A 15287-nucleotide genomic window follows, 5' to 3' on the forward strand; every position below is an offset into this window, starting at 1 on the left:
CTTCAAACGCGTTATTGTAAATAGTTTGTAATGGGTCCTATTTGAAATGGACACTATTCAGCTGGGTTACAAGCAATCTCAAACAAAGTAGTTTCCTAAATATTAAGGCTGAACCCTTCCACACATTGAGACTATTCTGCTACAGAAACAAAACATTTGCTATAATCACCCTACATCAGTTAAAACATGACCTGAGAGATTCTCAGTGTCCACTGAGATACACTGCCTGTGAATAAATATGCCCTATAAAGGGAAGGTCTCTCACACTGTTCTTACTAATACGGTCTGCTGTGATCCTATGGTAAGGAATGGCAACAATTGCTGTGTGATAGGGGAGAGAGGACTGCAGTCAAGTTCCCAAGGAGCATGGTGACGTAGCACATACACAAGAAAAAGGCTTGGCAAAACACAGAGTGCTTTGTTCCAAAAGTTTCAGAAGGGATGGAATAAATGCTTAAATCTAAAACTGTACATTCTGGAGCTGCTGTGCTTCCTTGTTGCTGTATGATGCTAAACTGTTGCCCTCTTTTTGTCTGTGTTCAATGAAACCTCCCCACTCAAAGGCACTTTCTATCAAACGAGTCTTATTGAGAACAGTCCTTGGAAATTATAAAAACACTTGAAGCAGTGTCTCCCTAGAAATTGCCATCATCTCCCTCCTCAGTTAAGGTAACTTGAAAATGGAGTTTTATCACCCAAGTTCAAACCCAAGTTCAAAGGAGATCAATTTTTAGCGGCCTAGTCTGTAACATCTGAAGGCTCAAGACCTGCTGTTCACTTTTTAGTTCTCAGAAACCACATGCAACAATGATCTCTGCAACTCCAGTGTCCATGTAACAATAATCCAGCACTAATCAATTAAAATTACAGAAAATGTCACCAAATTAAAGTTCTTTCCTGCAAGAGCATTCAGCTACAACTTCTGTTGCAGGGATATTCCACTGTGTCTGATAGCAGCTAGCAGACACAGATGGGATCCATTCTCTAAGACATTGGCCAGAGGCTTTAGCACTGTCCTTTGCCTTCTGCTAAATGCAGTTTCAATCCCTGCTACCAGAGACTGTTGGAAAAGACAAATAAAAAATAATGATTACACTTAGGATAACTCCATTGGAAAAAGTCAACTCACCTTCAAGAAGCTTCACCAATGCATATGGGAAGGGAGAGAAAAGAAAATACAATTAGAATCTGGTGTGCATGCCTGGTGTTCCATACTAACACCAGCTCAGTGAAGCAGTTACGACAGAACAGGCAAAGAATAGTAGGCTATAGACTTCTTATTTTGGTTAAGAACATTCAAAGTAATAGTCAGTTAGCTGTTGCCCTGAAAACAAGCAAGAGGGTGCTGCTAGTTCTGCTCCCACTGATGGAACAGGGTAAAATCAGAGACAGCTTAATAACATCTGAACACCCTTCTGCCACCTCCTCTGTTTCACATCTCTAACTGGATTTGACCCAGAGGTGTAACTTTCCCTCTTTCTCCCCCAAAGAGGCAAATTCAGCAGTGATAGCCATAAACAATCCATGTGAGATGAACGGCTGCTGAAGAAAGGAAACCACAATAGGGGTTTGGAGTAAAGAATTCAAGTTTGATGCTGCACTGGCACCAGGCTAATAGGACTTGGAGTATCTGCAATCAGTCAGTATCTGCCAGAATAATAAGGAACCCACAGATGTGCCATCTTGGCAAGGGTTCCTCCCTGTGTGTACACCCCTGAGAAGTGACTTGGAGGGACGTGCTAGTTGGAGCTGCAAAGCAAGGTCTGTGCTCAAGCCAGCTGCCCGTAGCATTCCACATCAGCCAGCTGAGCTGTGCAGATCCCCCTCTGTCCTCTTTGCCCTTCCATAATGCTGAAAGGACAACAACATGTGGATCCATACCTGTGAGTTCTCCTCTCTCCAGACTGGAGAGGTAACAGGACCTGCTGGCCATGTTCTAGAAGAACAGAACCAGAAAGAACAACAGCCATTAATTTCACTGTGCATGGAGGGTTACCAACACATAAAGTGTCAGAAATTAAAACATCCCCTTCTCTGATCTAGCAACATCCCAGCCCAGCAACACAACCATTTCAAGAGCTTTTATGTACTTCAAGCATTTCAGTGTGTCTCAAGCCACAGTGTAAGATCCATTTGTTAATGACTTCACGAGCAGAGAAGAAAGGTTTCTGCTGGATTTTGCAGCAGATTTTGTGGGCAACAACCTCTTTCAACCCAATGTCAGAAATCAGACTGTAGAAAGACACTTCATCTGTCACATACCCATCATTATCTCTTGGTTCCTCTTCATCATCACTTGTCAGTAGCACAACTGAATTATCTGCTGCACTGGAAACAAGTGGGTTTCCAGCTGGGTGCTGCTGGTTCTGCTCCCACTGCTGCAACGGGGTCGAAATGGAGGCAGCTTAGAACTACCTGTAGCCCCTCCTCCCTGCTCCCCTCTTTCAGTTCCCCAATTGGATTGAGGCTGGAGGTGTTTCTATCCCTCTTTCTGCCCTAACCAGTCAAATTCAAGGGTGATATCTGTAACTACTCGTATGACATGAACAGCTGCTGAAGAAAGGAAGCCACAGGAGGGGTTGCAGTAAAGAATTCAAGCCTGGCTGCTGTGTTGGTGCCAGGCAAATAGATCTTAGATGTCTGCATTCAGTCCATTACTGCTATAATTATCGGGAACCCACAGATCTTCCAGTGCCATCTTGGCGAGGGATCCCCCTCTACAGGCACCCCTGAGAAGTGACTTGGAGGGATGTGCTACTTGGAGCTTCAAAGCAAGAGCTGTGCTTCAAGCCAGCTGCCTCTAGCATGCCATGTTAGCCAAATGAGTTATGCAGCTCCTGCCCTGCTCCATTCCCCCTCCCACAGAAAATGAAAAGGTGGTAACATGTGGATTCTTACCCCTAGGAAGCAATCCTGGTACAGCACATTTGTAAGGGTAGCACTGGGTCTTGTGGTAGAGAGAAGAGAGCAAGAAAAAAATTCAGCTGTTAATTGCACCACTCATCAGGGGTTAGTGATACATAAATTGTCAGAAATCAAAACATCCCTTCTTCTGATCTAGCTACAACCCAGCCCAGCAACACAATCATTCCAAGAACTTTTATGTACTGCAAGCATTTCAGTGTATCTCAAGCCACAGTGTAAGATCCATTCCTTTATGAGTTCATGAAGAGAGAAGAAAGATTTCTTCTGGGGTTTACTGGATTTTTGGGGGTTTTTTAGTTAGTTCTCTTCCAGACAGGCCACTACATCCCAGGTCTGGAGTTTTGCACAGAATCAAGCAGAACTCAAAGCCTTGGCAAAAACCTCTTTCCACCCTATGTCAGAAATTGGACTTTTAGAAAGTTACTTTATCTGTCACATACCCATCATTATCTCTTGGTTCCTCTTCATCATCATTCACCAGTGGCACAACTGAATTGTCTGCTGCACTGGGAACAAGTGGGTGCTCCTGGTTCTGCTCCCACTGATGGAACGAGGTACAAACAAAGGCAGTTTAGGAACCATCTGAAGCCCCTCCTCCCTGCTCCCCTCTTTCAGATCCCTAATTGGATGTAGGCTGCAGCCAAATCTTTTCCTTTTTCTGCCCCAAAGAGGCAAATTCAGCAGTGATAGCCATAAACAATCCATGTGAGATGAACGGCTGCTGAAGAAAGGAAACCACAAGAGGGGTTTGGAGTAAAGAATTCAACTTTGATGCTGCACTGGCACCAGGCTAATAGGACTTGGAGTATCTGCAATCAGTCAGTATCTGCCAGAATAATAAGGAACCCACAGATGTGCCATCTTGGCAAGGGTTCCTCCCTGTGTGTACACCCCTGAGAAGTGACTTGGAGGGACGTGCTAGTTGGAGCTGCAAAGCAAGGTCTGTGCTCAAGCCAGCTGCCCGTAGCATCCCACATCAGCCAGCTGAGCTGTGCAGATCCCCCTCTGTCCTCTTTGCCCTCCCATAAAGCTGAAAGGATAACAACATGTGGATCCTTACCTGTGAGTAGTCATCTATCCAAATTGGAGAGGTAACAGTAGCTGGTGGCCGTGCGCTAGAAGAACCAGAAAGAACACACAGCCATTAATTTCACTGTGCATGGAGGGTTACCAACACATAAAGTGTCAGAAATTAAAACATCCCCTTCTCTGATCTAGCAACATCCCAGCCCAGCAACACAACCATTTCAAGACCTTTTATGTACTTCAAGCAATTCAGTGTGTCTCAAGCCACAGTGTAAGATCCATTTGTTAATGACTCCATGAACAGAGAAGAAAGGTTTCTGCTGGATTTTGCAGCAGATTTTGTAGGGAACAACCTCTTTCAACCCAATGTCAGAAATTCGACTGTAGAAAGACACTTCATCTGTCACATACCCATCATTATCTCTTGGTTCCTCTTCATCATCACTTGTCAGTAGCACAACTGAATTATCTGCTGCACTGGAAACAAGTGGGTTTCCAGCTGGGTGCTGCTGGTTCTGCTCCCACTGCTGCAACGGGGTCGAAATGGAGGCAGCTTAGAACTACCTGTAGCCCCTCCTCCCTGCTCCCCTCTTTCAGTTCCCCAATTGGATTTAGGCTGGAGGTGTTTCTATCCCTCTTTCTGCCCTAACCAGTCAAATTCAAGGGTGATATCCGTAACTACTCGTATGACATGAACAGCTGCTGAAGAAAGGAAGCCACAGGAGGGGTTGGAGTAAAGAATTCAAGCCTGGCTGCTGTGTTGGTGCCAGGCAAATAGATCTTAGATGTCTGCATTCAGTCCATTACTGCTATAATATCGGGAACCCACAGATCTCCCAGTGCCATCTTGGCGAGGGATCCCCCTCTACAGGCACCCCTGAGAAGTGACTTGGAGGGATGTGCTACTTGGAGCTTCAAAGCAAGGGCTGTGCTTCAAGCCAGCTGCCTCTAGCATGCCATGTTAGCCAAATGAGTTATGCAGCTCCTGCCCTGCTCCATTCCCCCTCCCACAGAAAATGAAAAGGTGGTAACATGTGGATTCTTACCCCTAGGAAGCAATCCTGGTACAGCACATTTGTAAGGGTAGCACTGGGTCTTGTGGTAGAGAGAAGAGAGCAAGAAAAAAATTCAGCTGTTAATTGCACCACTCATCAGGGGTTAGTGATACATAAATTGTCAGAAATCAAAACATCCCTTCTTCTGATCTAGCTACAACCCAGCCCAGCAACACAATCATTCCAAGAACTTTTATGTACTGTAAGCATTTCAGTGTATCTCAAGCCACAGTGTAAGATCCATTCCTTTATGGGTTCATGAAGAGAGAAGAAAGATTTCTTCTGGGGTTTACTGGATTTTTGGGGGTTTTTTAGTTAGTTCTCTTCCAGACAGGCCACTACATCCCAGGTCTGGAGTTTTGCACAGAATCAAGCAGAACTCAAAGCCTTGGCAAAAACCTCTTTCCACCCTATGTCAGAAATTGGACTTTTAGAAAGTTACTTGATCTGTCACATACCCATCATTATCTCTTGGTTCCTCTTCATCCTCATTCACCAGTGGCACAACTGAATTGTCTGCTGCACTGGGAACAAGTGGGTGCTCCTGGTTCTGCTCCCACTGATGGAACGAGGTACAAACAAAGGCAGTTTAGGAACCATCTGAAGCCCCTCCTCCCTGCTCCCCTCTTTCAGATCCCTAATTGGATGTAGGCTGCAGCCAAATCTTTTCCTTTTTCTGCCCCAAAGAGGCAAATTCAGCAGTGATAGCCATAAACAATCCATGTGAGATGAACGGCTGCTGAAGAAAGGAAACCACAAGAGGGGTTTGGAGTAAAGAATTCAACTTTGATGCTGCACTGGCACCAGGCTAATAGGACTTGGAGTATCTGCAATCAGTCAGTATCTGCCAGAATAATAAGGAACCCACAGATGTGCCATCTTGGCAAGGGTTCCTCCCTGTGTGTACACCCCTGAGAAGTGACTTGGAGGGACGTGCTAGTTGGAGCTGCAAAGCAAGGGCTGTGCTCAAGCCAGCTGCCCGTAGCATCCCACATCAGCCAGCTGAGCTGTGCAGATCCCCCTCTGTCCTCTTTGCCCTCCCATAAAGCTGAAAGGATAACAGCATGTGGATCCTTACCTCTGAGGAGTCATCTATCCAAATTGGAGAGGTAACAGTAGCTGCTGGCCGTGTGCTAGAAGAACCGGAAAGAACACACAGCCATTAATTTCACTGTGCAGGGAGGGTTACCAACACATAAAGTGTCAGAAATTAAAACATCCCCTTCTCTGATCTAGCAACATCCCAGCCCAGCAACACAACCATTTCAAGACCTTTTATGTACTTCAAGCATTTCAGTGTGTCTCAAGCCACAGTGTAAGATCCATTTGTTAATGACTCCATGAACAGAGAAGAAAGGTTTCTGCTGGATTTTGCAGCAGATTTTGTAGGGAACAACCTCTTTCAACCCAATGTCAGAAATTCGACTGTAGAAAGACACTTCATCTGTCACATACCCATCATTATCTCTTGGTTCCTCTTCATCATCACTTGTCAGTAGCACAACTGAATTATCTGCTGCACTGGAAACAAGTGGGTTTCCAGCTGGGTGCTGCTGGTTCTGCTCCCACTGCTGCAACGGGGTCGAAATGGAGGCAGCTTAGAACTACCTGTAGCCCCTCCTCCCTGCTCCCCTCTTTCAGTTCCCCAATTGGATTGAGGCTGGAGGTGTTTCTATCCCTCTTTCTGCCCTAACCAGTCAAATTCAAGGGTGATATCCGTAACTACTCGTATGACATGAACAGCTGCTGAAGAAAGGAAGCCACAGGAGGGGTTGCAGTAAAGAATTCAAGCCTGGCTGCTGTGTTGGTGCCAGGCAAATAGATCTTAGATGTCTGCATTCAGTCCATTACTGCTATAATTATCGGGAACCCACAGATCTCCCAGTGCCATCTTGGCGAGGGATCCCCCTCTACAGGCACCCCTGAGAAGTGACTTGGAGGGATGTGCTACTTGGAGCTTCAAAGCAAGGGCTGTGCTTCAAGCCAGCTGCCTCTAGCATGCCATGTTAGCCAAATGAGTTATGCAGCTCCTGCCCTGCTCCATTCCCCCTCCCACAGAAAATGAAAAGGTGGTAACATGTGGATTCTTACCCCTAGGAAGCAATCCTGGTACAGCACATTTGTAAGGGTAGCACTGGGTCTTGTGGTAGAGAGAAGAGAGCAAGAAAAAAATTCAGCTGTTAATTGCACCACTCATCAGGGGTTAGTGATACATAAATTGTCAGAAATCAAAACATCCCTTCTTCTGATCTAGCTACAACCCAGCCCAGCAACACAATCATTCCAAGAACTTTTATGTACTGCAAGCATTTCAGTGTATCTCAAGCCACAGTGTAAGATCCATTCCTTTATGAGTTCATGAAGAGAGAAGAAAGATTTCTTCTGGGGTTTACTGGATTTTTGGGGGTTTTTTAGTTAGTTCTCTTCCAGACAGGCCACTACATCCCAGGTCTGGAGTTTTGCACAGAATCAAGCAGAACTCAAAGCCTTGGCAAAAACCTCTTTCCACCCTATGTCAGAAATTGGACTTTTAGAAAGTTACTTTATCTGTCACATACCCATCATTATCTCTTGGTTCCTCTTCATCATCATTCACCAGTGGCACAACTGAATTGTCTGCTGCACTGGGAACAAGTGGGTGCTCCTGGTTCTGCTCCCACTGATGGAACGAGGTACAAACAAAGGCAGTTTAGGAACCATCTGAAGCCCCTCCTCCCTGCTCCCCTCTTTCAGATCCCTAATTGGATGTAGGCTGCAGCCAAATCTTTTCCTTTTTCTGCCCCAAAGAGGCAAATTCAGCAGTGATAGCCATAAACAATCCATGTGAGATGAACGGCTGCTGAAGAAAGGAAACCACAAGAGGGGTTTGGAGTAAAGAATTCAACTTTGATGCTGCACTGGCACCAGGCTAATAGGACTTGGAGTATCTGCAATCAGTCAGTATCTGCCAGAATAATAAGGAACCCACAGATGTGCCATCTTGGCAAGGGTTCCTCCCTGTGTGTACACCCCTGAGAAGTGACTTGGAGGGACGTGCTAGTTGGAGCTGCAAAGCAAGGTCTGTGCTCAAGCCAGCTGCCCGTAGCATCCCACATCAGCCAGCTGAGCTGTGCAGATCCCCCTCTGTCCTCTTTGCCCTCCCATAAAGCTGAAAGGATAACAACATGTGGATCCTTACCTGTGAGTAGTCATCTATCCAAATTGGAGAGGTAACAGTAGCTGGTGGCCGTGTGCTAGAAGAACCAGAAAGAACACACAGCCATTAATTTCACTGTGCATGGAGGGTTACCAACACATAAAGTGTCAGAAATTAAAACATCCCCTTCTCTGATCTAGCAACATCCCAGCCCAGCAACACAACCATTTCAAGACCTTTTATGTACTTCAAGCAATTCAGTGTGTCTCAAGCCACAGTGTAAGATCCATTTGTTAATGACTCCATGAACAGAGAAGAAAGGTTTCTGCTGGATTTTGCAGCAGATTTTGTAGGGAACAACCTCTTTCAACCCAATGTCAGAAATTCGACTGTAGAAAGACACTTCATCTGTCACATACCCATCATTATCTCTTGGTTCCTCTTCATCATCACTTGTCAGTAGCACAACTGAATTATCTGCTGCACTGGAAACAAGTGGGTTTCCAGCTGGGTGCTGCTGGTTCTGCTCCCACTGCTGCAACGGGGTCGAAATGGAGGCAGCTTAGAACTACCTGTAGCCCCTCCTCCCTGCTCCCCTCTTTCAGTTCCCCAATTGGATTTAGGCTGGAGGTGTTTCTATCCCTCTTTCTGCCCTAACCAGTCAAATTCAAGGGTGATATCTGTAACTACTCGTATGACATGAACAGCTGCTGAAGAAAGGAAGCCACAGGAGGGGTTGCAGTAAAGAATTCAAGCCTGGCTGCTGTGTTGGTGCCAGGCAAATAGATCTTAGATGTCTGCATTCAGTCCATTACTGCTATAATATCGGGAACCCACAGATCTCCCAGTGCCATCTTGGCGAGGGATCCCCCTCTACAGGCACCCCTGAGAAGTGACTTGGAGGGATGTGCTACTTGGAGCTTCAAAGCAAGGGCTGTGCTTCAAGCCAGCTGCCTCTAGCATGCCATGTTAGCCAAATGAGTTATGCAGCTCCTGCCCTGCTCCATTCCCCCTCCCACAGAAAATGAAAAGGTGGCAACATGTGGATTCTTACCCCTAGGAAGCAATCCTGGTACAGCACATTTGTAAGGGTAGCACTGGGTCTTGTGGTAGAGAGAAGAGAGCAAGAAAAAAATTCAGCTGTTAATTGCACCACTCAGCAGGGGTTAGTGATACATAAATTGTCAGAAATCAAAACATCCCTTCTTCTGATCTAGCTACAACCCAGCCCAGCAACACAATCATTCCAAGAACTTTTATGTACTGTAAGCATTTCAGTGTATCTCAAGCCACAGTGTAAGATCCATTCCTTTATGGGTTCATGAAGAGAGAAGAAAGATTTCTTCTGGGGTTTACTGGATTTTTTGGGGTTTTTTAGTTAGTCCTCTTCCAGACAGGCCACTACATCCCAGGTCTGGAGTTTTGCACAGAATCAAGCAGAACTCAAAGCCTTGGCAAAAACCTCTTTCCACCCTATGTCAGAAATTGGACTTTTAGAAAGTTACTTGATCTGTCACATACCCATCATTATCTCTTGGTTCCTCTTCATCCTCATTCACCAGTGGCACAACTGAATTGTCTGCTGCACTGGGAACAAGTGGGTGCTCCTGGTTCTGCTCCCACTGATGGAACGAGGTACAAACAAAGGCAGTTTAGGAACCATCTGAAGCCCCTCCTCCCTGCTCCCCTCTTTCAGATCCCTAATTGGATGTAGGCTGCAGCCAAATCTTTTCCTTTTTCTGCCCCAAAGAGGCAAATTCAGCAGTGATAGCCATAAACAATCCATGTGAGATGAACGGCTGCTGAAGAAAGGAAACCACAAGAGGGGTTTGGAGTAAAGAATTCAACTTTGATGCTGCACTGGCACCAGGCTAATAGGACTTGGAGTATCTGCAATCAGTCAGTATCTGCCAGAATAATAAGGAACCCACAGATGTGCCATCTTGGCAAGGGTTCCTCCCTGTGTGTACACCCCTGAGAAGTGACTTGGAGGGACGTGCTAGTTGGAGCTGCAAAGCAAGGTCTGTGCTCAAGCCAGCTGCCCGTAGCATCCCACATCAGCCAGCTGAGCTGTGCAGATCCCCCTCTGTCCTCTTTGCCCTCCCATAAAGCTGAAAGGATAACAACATGTGGATCCTTACCTCTGAGGAGTCATCTATCCAAATTGGAGAGGTCACAGTAGCTGCTGGCCGTGTGCTAGAAGAACCAGAAAGAACACACAGCCATTAATTTCACTGTGCAGGGAGGGTTACCAACACATAAAGTGTCAGAAATTAAAACATCCCCTTCTCTGATCTAGCAACATCCCAGCCCAGCAACACAACCATTTCAAGACCTTTTATGTACTTCAAGCATTTCAGTGTGTCTCAAGCCACAGTGTAAGATCCATTTGTTAATGACTCCATGAACAGAGAAGAAAGGTTTCTGCTGGATTTTGCAGCAGATTTTGTAGGGAACAACCTCTTTCAACCCAATGTCAGAAATTCGACTGTAGAAAGACACTTCATCTGTCACATACCCATCATTATCTCTTGGTTCCTCTTCATCATCACTTGTCAGTAGCACAACTGAATTATCTGCTGCACTGGAAACAAGTGGGTTTCCAGCTGGGTGCTGCTGGTTCTGCTCCCACTGCTGCAACGGGGTCGAAATGGAGGCAGCTTAGAACTACCTGTAGTCCCTCCTCCCTGCTCCCCTCTTTCAGTTCCCCAATTGGATTGAGGCTGGAGGTGTTTCTATCCCTCTTTCTGCCCTAACCAGTCAAATTCAAGGGTGATATCCGTAACTACTCGTATGACATGAACAGCTGCTGAAGAAAGGAAGCCACAAGAGGGGTTGCAGTAAAGAATTCAAGCCTGGCTGCTGTGTTGGTGCCAGGCAAATAGATCTTAGATGTCTGCATTCAGTCCATTACTGCTATAATTATCGGGAACCCACAGATCTCCCAGTGCCATCTTGGCAAGGGATCCCCCTCTACAGGCACCCCTGAGAAGTGACTTGGAGGGATGTGCTACTTGGAGCTCCAAAGCAAGGTCTGTGCTTCAAGCCAGCTGCCTCTAGCATCCCACATCAGCCAGTTGAGCTGTGCAGATCCCCCTCTGTCCTCTTTGCCCTCCCATAAAGCTGAAAGGATAACAACATGTGGATCCTTACCTCTGAGGAGTCATCTATCCAAATTGGAGAGGTAACAATACCTACTGGCCGTGTGCTAGAGAGAAGAGAACTTGAAAGAAAATGCAGCCATTAATTTCACTGTGCATGGAGGGTTACCAACACATAAAGTGTCAGAAATTAAAACATCCCCTTCTCTGATCTAGCAACATCCCAGCCCAGCAACACAATAATTTGAAAGGCTTTTATGTACTTCAAGCATTTCACTGTGTCTCACACCACAGTGTAAGATCCAGTCCTTAATTCCTTAATGAGATAAAAAAGCTTTCCTCTGGATTTTACTGGATTTTTGGATGGGATTTCAAAAACAGACAGGCCACTATATTCCAGGTCTGAATTTTTCACACAGAATCAAGCAGAACTCAAAGCCTTGGCAAAAACCTATTTCTACCCTGTGTCAGAAATTAGACTTTAGAGAGTTACTTTATCTGTCACATACCCATCATTATCTCTTGGTTCCTCTTCATCATCATTTGTCAGTAGCACAACTGAATTATCTGCTGCACTGGAAACAACTGGGTTTCCAGCTGGGTGCTGCTGGTTCTGCTCGCACTGCTGCAACGGGGTCGAAGTGGAGGCAGCTTAGGAACCACATGTAGCCCTTTCTCCCTGCTCCCCTCTTTCAGTTCCCCAATTGGATTTAGGCTGGAGGTGTTTCTTTCCCTCTTTCTGCCCTAAACAGGCAAATTCAGCAGTGATAGCCATAAACACTTCCTATTAGATGAACACCTCAGTGACCAGGAGTACCTTAAATGGATGTTGCAGGTAAACACTTAATATTTGAGGAGTCAAAGTCTTCCTGTCCTCTCCTTTTCTTTTTCTTTAAATCCCTGGCCTGTATGATGAGGATCTCTGGAATAACTTCCCTTTTAAATTGCATCTCCTTCTGTTACATTACCAATGACTGGTAAATGTTGTGCCCAAGTTCTGGAGCAACAGGCTCTTTTAAACTACTTTTTCACTACAAGGGATACTTGGAAGTGTTAATGTGTTCAGAGGTGCATTTGACTGGTAACTCTGTCTAAAGTGGTCAATCAGAGCTGTGTTTCAACCCTGGAGGTCAGGCTACCTAGTTAGATGCCAGAAGATAGGCCCAGGAGCACAGGAGAAAACTAATTTGACTGCAAGATGGACAGAAGTGTGCCATTCATTACTTACCACAACAGAATCATCACCAGTTAGATCAATGACTTCAGGCTCAGCAGATTCGTCTGTGAGATCTATGATTTCGTCAACAGCTGAAAAAGAGAAATGGGCTGTCACTGTGGAACAGGCTGAGGTAGATTCGATTGTGCCTTGGGTCTCTTCTCTTCAGGAATGTGGCCAAAATGTCACTCAAGCTTTGCCCTCAACAGTCCACAGAGACCATTACCAGCCCTGTTTTTTCACAGGTGGCAGTGCAAGAGGAACAGCAGCTGAACTTCTCACACAATTCTGTTGGATAACAATATCTTGTGGGAGGTACACACCAACAGATGATTCATCTAACATAGGGTAATGTTTATCAGACAGAAAAAAACCCCAAAACAAAACCCAAAGCAGAACCAGAATCATAGAGGGTATCCTAATTTTACAGTACCATGCTGTACATGTTCCCCTGAGGGATGGGGCACAGCTAGCTTTTCCTTATCTTCTTCCAGCTTCAGAGATCTCATACCTAGTTTGCCACCCTCTGTAGTGGCAGCTGTGGCACCTGCCAGCTCATCAGAGTTCATTCAGATGTCTGAGCAGCACTTGAGGACCTTTGATACACAGCTCATCTCCCTCATTTTAGTGGAAATTCTCTCTCATTCTCTTTCAAATGAGAGCGTGGAATCTCTCTCATTTTAGTGGAAAATGGATCACAGCTCAGTAACAAACCCAAATGGTTGTGAGAAGGCTTGTTGTTTAGGGATGCCGTACTAGGCACTTCCTAAAATCCCATGTTTCCCTTCCTCCCCAGTAAAGGGCCTAGAAACTGGCAAAAGCATATGTTCAGCTGTATGTCAAACCTCTAGAAGCAGTTTCTGTTCTTACCAAGATCAAAAGAAAGCACACGACTTTCTTCGAGGTCTATTGGCTCTGCTGCTGAAGCCTCACCTGCACTAGAAGCCAGCAGCCTGCTTCGTTTCGGAGCTCGTCTGGAATTAACGGCTCCTCCACGGCGCTTTCGCCGATTCTAAGAGAGAACAAAGCCTTAGCATTTGGTGTGGGAGTAATATTAACGGGGCCCTCATTTTTGCAACAGCAGTGAAAGTACACGAGGATACAGAAAACAACTCCACAAACGGGGGGAATACACATTGAATGGTGCTCTGGGTCATTCCTACCTGAGCCCATTGCATCAGAGAAAGGAAACCACAATAGGGGTTTGGAGTAAAGAATTCAAGTTTGATGCTGCACTGGCACCAGGCTAATAGGACTTGGAGTATCTGCAATCAGTCAGTATCTGCTAGAATAATAAGGAACCCACAGATGTGCCATCTTGGCAAGGGTTCCTCCCTGTGTGTACACCCCTGAGAAGTGACTTGGAGGGACGTGCTAGTTGGAGCTGCAAAGCAAGGTCTGTGCTCAAGCCAGCTGCCCGTAGCATCCCACATCAGCCAGCTGAGCTGTGCAGATCCCCCTCTGTCCTCTTTGCCCTCCCATAAAGCTGAAAGGATAACAGCATGTGGATCCTTACCTGTGAGTAGTCATCTATCCAAATTGGAGAGGTAACAATACCTACTGGCCGTGTGCTAGAGAGAAGAGAACTTGAAAGAAAATGCAGCCATTAATTTCACTGTGCATGGAGGGTTACCAACACATAAAGTGTCAGAAATTAAAACATCCCCTTCTCTGATCTAGCAACATCCCAGCCCAGCAACACAATCATTTGAAGGGCTTTTATGTACTTCAAGCATTTCACTGTGTCTCAAGCCACAGTGTAAGATCCATTCCTTAATTCCTTAATGAGATAAAAAAGCTTTCTTCTGGATTTTACTGTTTTTTTGGATGGGCTTTCAAAAACAGACAGGCCACTATATTCCAGGTCTGAATTTTTCACACAGAATCAAGCAGAACTCAAAGCCTTGGCAAAAACCTCTTTCTACCCTGTGTCAGAAATTAGACTTTAGAGAGTTACTTTATCTGTCACATACCCATCATTATCTCTTGGTTCCTCTTCATCATCACTTGTCAGTAGCACAACTGAATCATCTGCTGCACTGGAAACAAGTGGGTTTCCAGCTGGGTGCTGCTGGTTCTGCTCGCACTGCTGCAACGGGGTCGAAATGGAGGCAGCTTAGGAACCACATGTAGCCCTTTCTCCCTGCTCCCCTCTTTCAGTTCCGTAATTGGATTTAGGCTGGAGGTGTTTCTTTCCCTCTTTCTGCCCTAAACAGGCAAATTCAGCAGTGATAGCCATAAACACTTCCTATTAGATGAACACCTCAGTGTCCAGGAGTACCTTAAATGGAAGTTGCAGGTAAACACTTAATATTTGAGGAGTCAAAGTCTTCCTGTCCTCTCCTTTTCTTTTTCTTTAAATCCCTGGCCTGTATGATGAGGATCTCTGGAATAACTTCCCTTTTAAATTGCATCTCCTTCTGTTACATTACCAATGACTGGTAAATGTTGTGCCCAAGTTCTGGAGCAACAGGCTCTTTTAAACTACTTTTTCACTACAAGGGATACTTGGAAGTGTTAATGTGTTCAGAGGTGCATTTGACTGGTAACTCTGTCTAAAGTGGTCAATCAGAGCTGTGTTTCAACCCTGGAGGTCAGGCTACCTAGTTAGATGCCAGAAGATAGGCCCAGGAGCACAGGAGAAAACTAATTTGACTGCAAGATGGACAGAAGTGTGCCATTCATTACTTACCACAGCAGAATCATCACCAGTTAGATCAATGACTTCAGGCTCAGCAGATTCGTCGGTGAGATCTATGATTTCGTCAACAGCTGAAAAAGAGAAATGGGCTGTCACTGTGGAACAGGCTGAGGTAGATTCAATTGTG

The 15287-nt window shown here is 45.5% G+C and overlaps 1 long non-coding RNA gene across 1 annotated transcript in view; it reads left to right on the forward strand.

The window, feature by feature from the left end:
* LOC135412873 (uncharacterized) overlaps nucleotides 1–15287 on the forward strand; it is a 636102-nt gene that overhangs the window by 101801 nt on the left and 519014 nt on the right. The gene's annotated exons all lie outside the window — the stretch shown is intronic.

The sequence above is a fragment of the Pseudopipra pipra genome, chromosome 4 (assembly GCF_036250125.1).
Source record: "Pseudopipra pipra isolate bDixPip1 chromosome 4, bDixPip1.hap1, whole genome shotgun sequence".
Classification (NCBI taxonomy): Eukaryota; Metazoa; Chordata; class Aves; order Passeriformes; family Pipridae; genus Pseudopipra; species Pseudopipra pipra.